This window comes from Dromaius novaehollandiae, chromosome 3 (genome assembly GCF_036370855.1).
Source record: "Dromaius novaehollandiae isolate bDroNov1 chromosome 3, bDroNov1.hap1, whole genome shotgun sequence".
Taxonomy (NCBI): domain Eukaryota; kingdom Metazoa; phylum Chordata; class Aves; order Casuariiformes; family Dromaiidae; genus Dromaius; species Dromaius novaehollandiae.
This window is the reverse complement of record NC_088100.1, coordinates 112166381-112179068: the sequence shown is the minus strand read 5'-3', so window position 1 is coordinate 112179068 and position 12688 is coordinate 112166381. Positions and strand designations below refer to the sequence as shown.

Genomic DNA, 12688 nt, shown 5'->3' with positions numbered 1-12688 from the left:
ATCTCACAGAGGCATGCTTTCACCAGCCAATCTGATCCTGGAGCAGTTTGTTTAACTGACCCTCAGTACAATCCAAAGGGTCCCTTTAAGGCAACTCTTCTCCCTTCTGCCTGGAGAAGGCTTTTGTGGGGAGCCTGTTCACCTTCCTTCAAAGGTGGCCACTCTGAATCCCTCTTCTCTTTACAGCTGTGGGCAACAGTACCTTCCTTGAGACCTTACTTTTGGAGAACAGTATTTTACCTTGAATAACCTACTCAAATAGCCATTTGGTAAACTGATAACATCTGTTACTTAGTGTTCTTGTATGTAACCCAGTGTGAGGGTTATTAAAATGTTCACAACTTGAGGCTAATCATTTTAAACATCCATACTGGAGAAAACAGTGCTTGTCTCATCCATTAAAGTCATTATATCATACAGGCATGTCACCATAATTTTAAAAGATTAAATCAACTAATCCAAAAGCTATCCAGAGGATAGGAACACAACAGCAAGTTCCTGCTCAGAGATGACATTGTATTTGATATTTTGATTAAAATTCTGGGATACTTTGCAGAGAAATCCACATATTTATAGATCTGCTACATAGACTTTGCTGCCAAAAGCTTTCTGAAATTTAATAAAAATTAGGAGAAGTGGCAACTGCCACTTGCTGCACTGACATGTCATATCAAACTAAACAAGACTCAATGGGACATTAAAATTCTTCTAGTTTTCAAGCCCACTGCTGATCACAGCAGAGATTCTGTTTATAATTACCCAGAAGAGATTTCCTGGGACTGACAAAAATGTTTTATCATGCCAACTCTTTGTCACTTAAAATCATCTCTCACCAGCACTTCTATAGCTATTTTTTCTGTTTTTTCTGAGAAACTCTCTTACATTCTTGAAGCATGCTCAGTGAGGAATGCTCAGCTTTCCTCTGCCCCCTGTTTTTGGCAAATTTACAGTTACTTTCTCTGATCTGCAGTCTTATAATTTTTCAGTCTGCTGACGGCTGCTGACTTGTCCCAAGGTGATGTCCTCATAGCTGACCCACTTTTTCCTCTATCCTTTGGAAATCCCCGTACATTCTCAACCACAACCAAGGGTTCTCAGAGCTCTTACCTCAAAGACAAAACTCAAGTCCCCAGAGGTGTAAAACTTGTTTTAAGACTGGAAGTTCAAATTCCATGTTTATTTGAAGGGTATACAATTCTAGCGGAATTTGTTTCCTTTGTAGTTGATGTGAAGATAATACTAACAAAAACCATCAAGACAGGTGATGGCTGTTGCACACACCTGTTTCTCTCTATGCCTGAACATCTTAAAAAAAAATATATGAAAACTCTTTTATATGCAAGCAAGGTCTGTTTTATTCTTTCTGCACTGCTTTGTAAGTTAGTTTCCAAAGGAGAAACGGTGGTCTTGCCACTAAAAGATTATGGAAGAGCTTTATAAGCTTGTCTTGGTTGCCTCTAAATAAGCCATTTCCACATGTATCAATGATGGCATCTAGTCCACAACTGTCAGTACCTTTTTGCATTTTCCTAGCCATGCAAATAATTATTTCCTATCCATAATCTATGATACTAGGTTCTTTCTGTCTGCTGACTTTAATAGTTCTATGAATATGCATCTTCTAATTCTGCCATTAAATCTTTCAAGATATGACACTAGATCACTGTTCTTTACAGAAAAGTCCCTTGAACATTATTCTTAGCAAAAACCACTCCAAAATGTGTTTTTCAGGACAAACTCATTGTTATAATACATATATTTATTGTGATCTTTAATTTGCCAGAGCTGTACTAGCTAACTGGATACTGAGAATTTCCTATTACAGAACACAGATGGTTCGAATTTGTTTCTATTAAAAAGGCAGCATAAATCAGACACTACTGCTATCTAAAATGAGATTTTTTTACATGAAAATATGACATAGGGTTTCAATTCTGTTCATAACTGTATTAAACTCACGGAAAACTACATTAGGTACCTGAGTGGGCAAGCGCTTACAATTTTTCAAACTGATCTCAACCTGAAAAGGGTAATTATGCATTCTATGCTCAACGTGCCACAGTACGCTGGCTACCAGAGAACATTTTTAATGATACTCCACAGACAGAACAATGGCTACTTCAAATCCAGGCAAGGATGGTCAGGGTGGGGAGGTAGTGGTGGCGGGGAAAGGAAGAGAAATCATTTCATCACGAGAAACACAGATAGCAGTAGCAAAAAAAAAAAAAAAAAAATTTTGGCAAAAACCAGCAACTGCACTAAAAATATCAGCTCCTGAGCTGGCAGAAAACTTGCATATAGGCTGCAAAGACCAAAGCCATCAGATAGCCCTGAGGCTTAGAACCCAAATGCTCCCTGACATTTCCCTCATACTAGCTATTGTGAGAGTGAGAAAACACTTGACTACCTGCACTTTGAATTTGCACCTTCTACCCCTTTTTTCCTGCTAGCTCAAAAGACAAAGCCCCTCAAGCCTCATCTTTGCTCAATACAAGTACACTATTCTGGGTCTCTTTAGATATAGGAAGCAAAGAATCAAGAAAAAACAAGAGTCAAGCAAAAACAAAAAGTGCATCTTATGCAAAATGCCTCTCAATACAACCAAACTCAAGCTCAGGCATCTAGGAATAAGGCATATAGGTCATGCTTACAGGCACAGCATTGCTACAGATATAAGCAGAGAAAAGAAAGGCAATCCTGTCCTTATCCCTTGTCTACCACTGGTGAGAGAGAGCGGAATACTGTATAATGCCAGCATCCACATCTAACGGTCACTGAAAGGCTGAAAAATGACTTTCTAGCTACCTAAAAAGCTAAACTCTTTAAAGTGTATGTATCTCATCAAAAAGGCAAACGAGAGGCAAATTAATTTAGTGTAGAAGTATCTCCCTATGGAGAAAATTTACAAAACTAAAGGGATCCTCCTGTCTGGCTCATCTTCTGCTGGAAGTTGAAGCTAGACAAGTCCAATTTGTTTTTCATGGCAGTTTTCTTTTCCTTACGGAAAGCACCTAGAACAAGGGAGACGATACATACTAGATCTCTTGTTCTTTTCAGATCAAGGCTGGACACCTTTCAAAAGACATGCTTTAGCTGCTATAAATCCTACTTTTTTGATGGGGGAGGATGGTTGTTAGATATTAATGAATAAAGGTTGAGAATCAGTGGCACAATAGTACACCACATTACCTACAGTCCCTCCTCCATGAGGTCTACAAACATACATTGATCCTGGATCCACAGCTTCAGGGTCCTGGTTAGCCAATCTAAAAACTACCTCCAATGAAGGGAAACAGTTCCCCTCTTCCCTGCCACCTGTGAGCTCCTGCACCCAGGATCCCGCCATGAGAAAGTTCGGTGGCCTGTCCCAGCAGAAAGTCCATTCTTCCTTATCGTTATGGTTATCTCCTTGGCTTAAAGCTCCTTTAACTGATTCATTGTAGAGCCAGTTAAATGCAAGTGCCAGCACAATGAAGGAGCAGTACCTCAGATCCATTTCAGCCTCTGTCAAGCTGCACTCCACGTCTCTCTTGATAGCAGGAAGCCCTCAGCCTTCCATGAGATCGCAGGATGCAGCCACTTCTGTTTCAAAGCAGGGGAGTAACTCTGCCTGAAGCCAACTTTTCTTTTCAAGGAAAGCAAAATTTAAAGGAACCAGTTAGTTTTGATAACTTACTTCATAAAACCCTAAACTGGTAAATTTTAGACTCTAAAGCATCTAGATTCTATTTAAACAATTAAAGACAAGTAATTAAAACACAGAGTTCTAAATGTCATAGCACAATTTTGCCCCAAAGATGACTCCAATTTTCTGAATGCAGTATTTTGCACAGTGACAAGCAACTCTCTCTCATTCACAAAATGAGGGAAGCAAACCACACAACTTAATGAAGCATCCAAGTAGAAGGAACATTGGCCTGACACCCACATGAAGGTAAAAACTATACAGCTATACAACCCCATTGTTTGAGTGAGCAAAGCAAGTGGCAAGAATTTAAAGGATAGTTTGCCTACAGGTCAACAAATCTATGGCGTTCCCAGTCCCTAACTCCAGAAGTGAACTACAAAAAAAAGTTATGCTAAGAGAAGAGGGAAACAACAGAATTAACTACCCCTTATTTTTCCGTTCCAGTTCCCATTACCTCTAAAAATGCCTAGAGTGGAGCTGGAAAGCAGGCAGCAGTCCAGCAGAAAGGTGAGACAGTTACAGTCTGCTTCAAATGCTGCATGTTCAGCTATGTACCTCTGAACAAATGTTCATGCACACACGCACCTCAGTCCTCAGAAACAAAGTATTGCTTTTTCAGGTTAGGGATGGATGAGCTGCAACAATTCAGGGTGTTGGGGAGGGAGGAAGAGGAACTTCAGACTATCAGCGATGCCAAGGAGGGGAAAACATCATGTGGCAATACGGCTTTAAGCTGACTAGCAATGGTCTTATTGGTGAAACCTTCTCACCAGATGATGGTAAGCCACACTCTTGCAACAAGAACTCCCATTTGGGAGAAGGGAGGAAGAGGAAAGCTGCAGTGATGGCTCAGTAAACAGACATTTAGAAAGCTGAGTTTGTGAGGTGAGAGGACAGCATGGAGACCTGCTAGTCAGGTATGAAAGTGGCACAGAGAATATTGGAAAACAGATTCTCAAGAAGAACTGGTTGTATAGACCTCAATCATTTCCCCCCTCAAGTAAGTTCAGCATTCATTGCTCCTTTCAATGCATTAAACAAATGGCACCAGGCAACTCTAGTGGGTGGCAGGTTTGAAACAAATGCAAAGCATAGTACAGCTGTGCAACACCCTGCTATTTGACACTGTGAAGACTAATCTTTACACTGGGCCAAAAAGCAACTGGACAAATACATAGGAGAAAAACAGCCAACCAACAACCCCCCTCCCGCAACCAATGGAGGACAACTGAATACAAAGGCAAAAATCTCTGGCACCAAGTCACTGAACTGAAAATGACTGGGAGCTGAGAAAGAACTTCTAGAAAATGGCACCACCCCACTGCCTCTAAACTCACGCTCCCCCCAGGCATTCAATGCTGGTCACAGTCACAGACAGGATAACGCGTTCTGTGGTCTAATCCAGCACAGCCATTTTTATATTGCACCAGGGAGCAGCTGGCAAGCATGCTCCATATGGTTTCCAGTGATACAAAGGCCAAGAATGATAACCTGGATGAAATCCCAAATTCTGTAATTTCTGATGCAGGATAGAAAAAAAATAGGAAGGAATTTTAGAAGGAAAAAAAAAAGCCAAGGGTGCTTTCAGTGGTATGCAGTATTTAAATGGGATCCCCCAAAATGAACAAATGCAGACATGCCTGCATGTTTGTACAGAAAGAGGCTTCAGAAGTAAGATGGGTGAACTAGAAAACACAGATTCAAGCAAGAATATTTAAGCAATAGGTACCTCAGGAACTTGATAAAAGGATTGCATTCTCTGGCCTTCCAGGGTACAAAGTAGATAAAAAAAAGACCAGTTCAAACAAGTGAGAAGAACAGCACTACATACCGAAGCGGAAAAAAAAGACTCCGATGAGATAGATAAATGAATTGTATCAAGCCTAAGTGGAAGAATGTAGTAGTAGAGCTACACCATTGACCATCTGACCAGAATAGTACAGCAACTGTGATTTATTGAGGGAGAACAGAGAGGCTGTGAGGTTACGAAATGTGCAACAGTGGGTAACTTTAATTTTCTCATGGAGATCAGGACACGGGACCAAGATGAAATTTTAAACAGTAACTAGAAGCAGCTAGTCATTAATTTTTGAGAGAAAAAGCAATACCTGGCTTCTTCTTTAGGAAGAAAAGATTTGAAATATTCCTGAGAAGCATTCTGTAATATTAACAACAATATCCTCAAACTCAGAATATTTTCTGGGAAAAGGATAATCTGCTACAGCATTGATGGTTAAATACTATATAAAGGACATTAAAAAGAGCAGCCAAGAGAATAAACTGCTTGCATGGGGAGCAAAGCTGTTGCTTAGACACTCTACTTCATTGACACTCTACTGCAGTCAGAGCAGAAGTACACCACCTACCAAAAAGACCTATCTTTAGCCAGATCAACTTCTCCTTGGTCCTTTTAAATTGCTTGATTTTAATTCTAATTGAGTTCTTGTACAAACCAAAGTCTTTTTAAAATAGAAGAGGCAATGCAAAAGAAGAAAACAGAAAACAGCACAAGTTCTTCCAACTCACAAATAAAATCATCAAGAAAAAATAAAGAGATGGAGCAAATCACTAAAGATATAAAAACTACAGTTTTTTTCACACATATCAGACCAGACACCAGTCAGAGAGTCTACTGGATGGCAGATGAACAAGGAATAGAAAGACTGCACAGAGAAAAGATAAGGGAAGATGCAAAGGATTTTTTCCTTGTTCTTTATTTTAAAGAGCTCTGCAGATGATCTGGAAAATAAGAAAGTCTTACTTCTGCACCAGACATGTTCAGAGAAATTAAAATTAAAAATAAAACTGGCAGACAGATGGGAGAAGTCATACTTCATAGACCTATTAGGAAGAACCGGGTGTTTTTAGGCAGATTCAACAAGCATGCAGATAAGGGTCATCTCACTAATAAACAGTATATCTAGATAGCCAAAACCTTCTGGCATGGTAGCAGACCAAAGGCCCTTAAAAATTAGTATGTCACAGGATAAAACCAAAGTTTCTCTCAGACAAATATCCAGTTAAAACAGGGGAAGACAAATAGGAACATACAGTTAAGTTTCACAACAGAGTGCTATTGCCAATGGAATGACAAACCTTGTATACACACACAAAGTTATTCAGGCTAACAGATAAAAAGACCGAAAAACTGCAGACTACAAAAACAAGAAGGGTGTAACTAAGAAAATTATACTATGTACGTCCTCTTAATCTTTCCTTAAGCATCATTGCTTGGTCACTGTTAGAGAAAGGACTGAAGCAATATGGGCTTTTGGCCTGACCGGTCAGGTTTACAGACTAATTGAGCTCTTTTCACTGGGGATCGACTTACCTGTTTTGCTAACTATCTTTTTATATCTGATCGTCTAGCCACCAAAGGCTCATATATGTATAGCCTCTGGACCGATGGCGAGCCTTGTAACATTTCCTATCCCACGGATGGTAAGGAATCTACCTTGCTGTACTTCCACCTCTCACTTCTGAAACTAAACCCCTTTTTATGGCTGGGCTTCCCTATTTCTCTGCAGCGAAAAAAATTCTGCAACCACAAGCATTATCTCTGCTCACCGTTGTACCCATATGGCTGGAGTATCATGTGTCAGCCCATGATCTGCTGTTTGTTCCTTTCATACCATTCAGCAAATTACAGACAAGGCTTGACACAAAAAGGAAAGGGCTTCCAAGCACATCTTACTTGATCACACCCACAGTGCATCAGACTGCCAACATCTCCCTTCTCAACTACAAAAAGACCCTTTCCTATGTAAACAGCTCTTTAAACAGCTCTTGAGTAGTGAAGAAGACTTAATGGAAAACAATATGGAATTGGATAAGGTGAAAAGGAATTGCGAGTCCGATGAAAAAAAGCTGCTCTGGTGACTTTTTTTTTTCCCATTAAGCCCAATATACTGACTTATCTGCTGATCTCCAAGAAGCTGAATAGTTCATCTGTAAAACAACAGTTGATATACATTGAGTTCCAGATTGGACAGTTAATGTTAGATGATTTCCCACATTTTCCGAGGTAACAGTCGTGGGTCTCAACAGTGTGATACATAGGCTATTTGCAGCCACTGTTGTGGAGAACATTAAGAGTTGGTCTTGCATGACCTGGATGAGGACTGCCATTGCCCAGTTTGCATCTGGTGAGACTCTTACAGTCAAGGAGGTCTCAATTAGGGATCAAGGGCATAACATATAAATCACATCATCTCCTTCACCTCCCACCTTTCTTTCCTAAGGCTTCAACAAACATACAATAGTCTCATATTTTTCCTCTGTTCTAGGGAGGAAAACCTCCTTGCTGGCCTTTCTCAGTTCTCCCTCCCTAAGCAATCTTCACAGTTCTTCCAATCGGATCATGTCTCAAAAAGACATTTCAGGAGGTTTCAGGGGAAATAACTGCTCTTCGGGTTTTTGAGAGATGAGGGGAGGGAAGCACTAATTGTGCCTATTCTGTATTTTCTTCAGTAAACCAGCCGAGCTTAAACTTCCTTTTGTACAATGGACAGCTCAATAGCTGATGCTTCTGCAATCACTCCAGCAAATCTTGGGCTGCGCCTTACAACATTCAGGGGAGGAGATGCCAACAAACCCAATAAACCCTAAAAAATGAGGGAACAGTTTACAAACCCCTTGTAGACTCTGTAAAAATATGTTGCCCTATGAGGGCCTATTTTCTGTCTTCTGCTCCGTTGACTGTTTCTAAAGTGAACCAATGTGATTGGAAGGTCAACATGAAGCTCTAGCAGATAAATCTTACCTAGGTCCTTCCTTGGAAGGACAGCTGTTCCTGCACAGTTTATCTGGACCTCACACACAGATACATAAGACCAAGGTGGAAAACTGGCAGGACAACCGGAAAGGAGAGCCCATAGCAAAACCCATGAGAGAGCAATGGGCTATGTAGTGGGCTATAAAGTGATGTGGCAATCTTTCTGTAGGAAAAGGCAAGAAACAGCATGAAGGGATTCCAAGGCTAAAGATAAATAAGAAAGAGGGGTACAGCTCTTCCTGAATATGTTTGATCACTCCTTCTCTGGAAAACATTGAGTACCAACAGCCTGCCTTAGAGGAGAGCTCCAGGCTGCTTGTTGCAGCATAGAGATACACTTGGCTATACCACTGCACTTTCATCCAGCACCAAAAAATGCTGGGGTTACAGGGCAGGGGAACAAATACATGATCTGTGGGGGGAAGGGGACACTTCATTGACATAGTCTTGGGAGCTCTTGAAATAGATTTCCTTCACCAGACACACTTTATTTTGGAAGCCCAAGAACATTTATAGGGATCTAACTTTCCTCGTACTAACTATTCCAAGAAAACAGATGAGGCAGGTATGCCTGAGACTGATCCTGATAAAAACCGACATACAAGGGGATGGTAATTCCCCAGGATTTTTTTCTTCAGACAGAGAAGATGAACTCTGCCCTTTCCTGAATGAATACGATCTATCATAAAGCATGCAAAAGCATGCAGAACACAAAAGTAACATGGGTGAACATGACATAAGCCAATAAACATCACATCTCAAAAGTTTCTGAGCTCGCATCTCAGAGGCATCAGCATGAGAATACTTGCTATGAGTTGGATGATCACAGGCACACAAGAATCCTAAGAAAAGTCCCCTATAATACTGAGAAATAGTCTCAAAAGAAGCTAATTGACTGAAATGTGGTAATGACTACTGAAACAGTACCGATGCACACTGCTCTTTAGTCACAGCATCTATACAGGCACAGTACCCCTAAGTATTAGTGTGGAGGTAGCAAGTAGCACACCTCATCTCACATACAACACGTAATTAAATTTCAGTCATACAAAGATAAAAGTTATCTCATACTCAAAATCTCTGCTGTGATTCACTACGGAAGTTTGTTGTTAAAGGGTAGCATTTTCAGTGACAATACAAAAATATTAAAAAATTCATGTGTTACAGTAAAATTAAGAAACCTTTTCTTCTGTCAATCAAATTATACTTTCTCCTTGGAAGCCTAAGGAAATTCAAAACTATAGAGCAAACAATTTATTATACAGCTGGTCCAGAGTGCTCAAAAATACCACACCAACAAACAAGTACACAAATCACCCCTCAAAATGCTAGGGATCTTGAGCTCAGCAGCTGACTGAATCAGCAACACTGTCACTCCAGTGCCTCATGTAGCATTTTGGTTCCTTGTTAACTACCAGATCCACTTCAAGGTCATGATGTTCATCTTGACAGTTCTCAGCGAGTTAGACCCAGATTATTGGATACCTTCTCTCCCTGTATGTAGGGAAAGCATAATGACTGGAGTCACATCCACCAACACAAATTTGGACAGTATGAACAATCAAAATACAATGGTATGAGACTTCAGCCTAAAAATCTGCAGAAAACACTGCTACTCTTGAAGCAATAACAACTCCTACCCTAAGAATGCTAATGAAGAGAAACTCTCAGTATCCATCCCCAAACCCAAGCGTCAGAAAGTCATCCCAAGATAATACAATGAAAAAACTCCCTTCCCAAAAGCCCCAGCAAAACGGTCTATTTTCCCAGCATTCAATTAAACATAAAGGAGGCACCGATGGATACACCAAGGAACGCTCATTACCTCATGTAGGGCCTGGCCTTGCTGCAAAAAGTGACATATTCTGTACATTTACCTGCCTAACACAGCAGGTCGTGGCCCCGCCAACTGGTGCAGCGCCTTGCTAATGCCCTCTGCGCGCGGGCTGCTTCGCCCATAAACTTCGAGGCCGAGCCCCCAAGTGATGCCACGGCCCGCTGATGCGCGCTGGATGGTTGGGCGAGGCTGTCCCTGCGGTCTGCCACGCATCGCCTGCGCCGCCACCACCCCGGCCACCGCCCGACAGGCTCCTGCGCTCCTCAGCATCATCCGGACGAGGCCGGGAAACCGCTGGGCTGCCTCCCACGCTGGTCCACCCTGACGCTGCCTGAGGCGGCGGGAGAGCAGCACGGCAGCCCAGGGCCACGGCGGAGGTGCGGGCGAGTGTCTCCCCGTGGATCCGGCCCCTCGCGGCGTTCCCACCGCCCGGGCCGCAGTGGGGCAGCAGCCCCCACCGCGGCCCGCCCTGCCCGCGGCCCCTCCCCGCCCAGGCGCCTCCACGGGGCCTCGCCTGCAGCCCAGCACCTGCTCGCCCGCAGCCAGCGCAGCTACAAGGCACTGAGCCGCGAGAAGCCCCCGCCGCCCCCGGGCTCCCCGGTCCGGCCCCTCACCTCGGGCCGCCCCGCCTCCCCCGCCGAAGAGGTGGCCGCGTCCGCCCCTGCACTGCAGCTGCCGGCACGCCATCCCCCGCCCCCCAGCCCCTCTCGGCAGATGGTTCGCCCCACCCCGGCCCGGCTTCTCATTGGCGACGCCGGCCCGTCGCTCCGCTTCGGGCCCGCCCAGCTCCCGGGGCATCCTGGGAGCCCGAGTAGTTGGCGCAGGCCCCATCCCCCTTCGCCGCTGGCCCCGGGCGGGGGCGAACTACAGTTCCCAAAATGCCCCGCGTGCAGCCCCGAGCAGCGCGGCGCGGCCGGCGCGGCCCGCAACCCCCCAGCCCCGCGACCGCCTGCGAGACGCCCCTGCGACCGCCCGCGGGACACCCCTTCCCCGCCAACGGTCGCCAACGGCCGGCGCGGCCGGCCCCGGCGCGGCTCACCTTGCCCCGCCGCTGCCGCCTCCCGCTGAGGCCGGCGTGGGCAGCGCATGCCCCGCGCCCTCAGTGCCACTCGCCGGGCTCGGTGCCGCCGGCCCGACGCGCTGCGGCTGCGGCTGCGGGGCGGGGGAGGGCCGGCCTCGGGCGCATCCTCCCCCTCGGAGCCGCGGCGGGCGGCGGGATTCGCCCACAATGCACCGCGCGCCGCACCGCCAGCATCAGCCTGACATCACCTGCGGGCCGCCCCCGCCCGGCCGGGCCCGCCCCGGGCCCGCCCCGCCGCCGCCGCCGCCACGGCGAGGGGACGGCCGCCGCGCCGGGCCTGCGACCCGCGCCGCGATCCCGGGCAGCGCCGGGAGCAACGCTCTGCACTGCCGCAATCCCGGTGTACTGCTGCAGGGCTGGGCAGTGCACCGTGCTGCGACTGGCACCGCTGGCACCAGGCTGGGCAGTGTGCTGCCAGCACTGGCACCAGCAGCCTGGCCATGGGCACCCACTGGAACTGGCGCTGCCACGGGGCTTGTCTCTGCGCTGCGCTGGGACCAGCACCTGCAGCACCAGCACCGGCATCTGCAGGGCCATGGGCACTGCAACGCATTGGGACCAGCAGCAGTGGCAGAGGGCTGCACACTGCACTGGGACTGGGACCAGCGCTGGCCCCATCTTTACAGGACTGGGCACTGCACTTTGACTGGAACTAACATGTTGCACTGGGCCTGGGACTAGCACCAGCACCTTTGGCATGGACATGGGCACTGCACTACTGGGACCAACATCAGGACCGGCCCCATCTGCCTAGGACACTGTATTGCACTGGACCTGGCACCATCCCCAGCGTGTGGCTGGGCACTGCTCTGAGCTGGCAGTTAAACCGGCTCCAGGAACTCCATCCATAGTGGCCTGGGGCTTTTTACTCCATTGCTCTGGGACCGGGACCAGTGCCGGCACAACCAGCGTGGGGCCAGACACTGCACCATGTCAGCATCGGCATTGTCTAGGCTGGGCACTGCACTGGTGACAGGATCAGCACCACCAGCACGGGATTGGACATTGCACCTCCAGGGCTAGCACTGGCCTCATATGCACACGCTGGATCTTGCACTGCCAGGGCTGGAAACAGGCCCAGCAGCCCAGGGCTGGGCACAGCACCACATCAGGACTAGTGCCACCGAAACTGTCACCGCACACAAAGAAATGGGCAGTGCACTGCACAGGAACAATAGACCTTGTTCCTGCGTGCAGTTGAGCACTGTACCTCTGCCTTGCATGCAGCTGTACGTGGCACTGCAGTCTTTGCAGATGGGTGCCCAGCACATGTCTGCCTGGCCACAGCTGGACACTCTCATGGTCTAC

General features: G+C 46.1%; 1 protein-coding gene across 12 annotated transcripts in view; it reads right to left on the bottom strand.

Moving 5' to 3' along the window:
* TTBK1 (tau tubulin kinase 1) overlaps window positions 1-11591 on the bottom strand; it is a 121027-nt gene extending 109436 nt beyond the window's left edge. For 5 of the 12 annotated variants that reach the window (XM_064509816.1, XM_064509827.1, XM_064509823.1 and 2 more), the window contains exons 1-2: window positions 10914-11028; window positions 3486-3625 (exon numbers count right to left, since the gene is read on the bottom strand). The gene's annotated coding sequence lies outside the window, so the exon portion shown is untranslated. The other 7 variants (XM_064509821.1, XM_064509819.1, XM_064509818.1 and 4 more) reach the window with 7 other exon arrangements.
* Between the last annotated feature and the right edge of the window lie 1097 nt (window positions 11592-12688).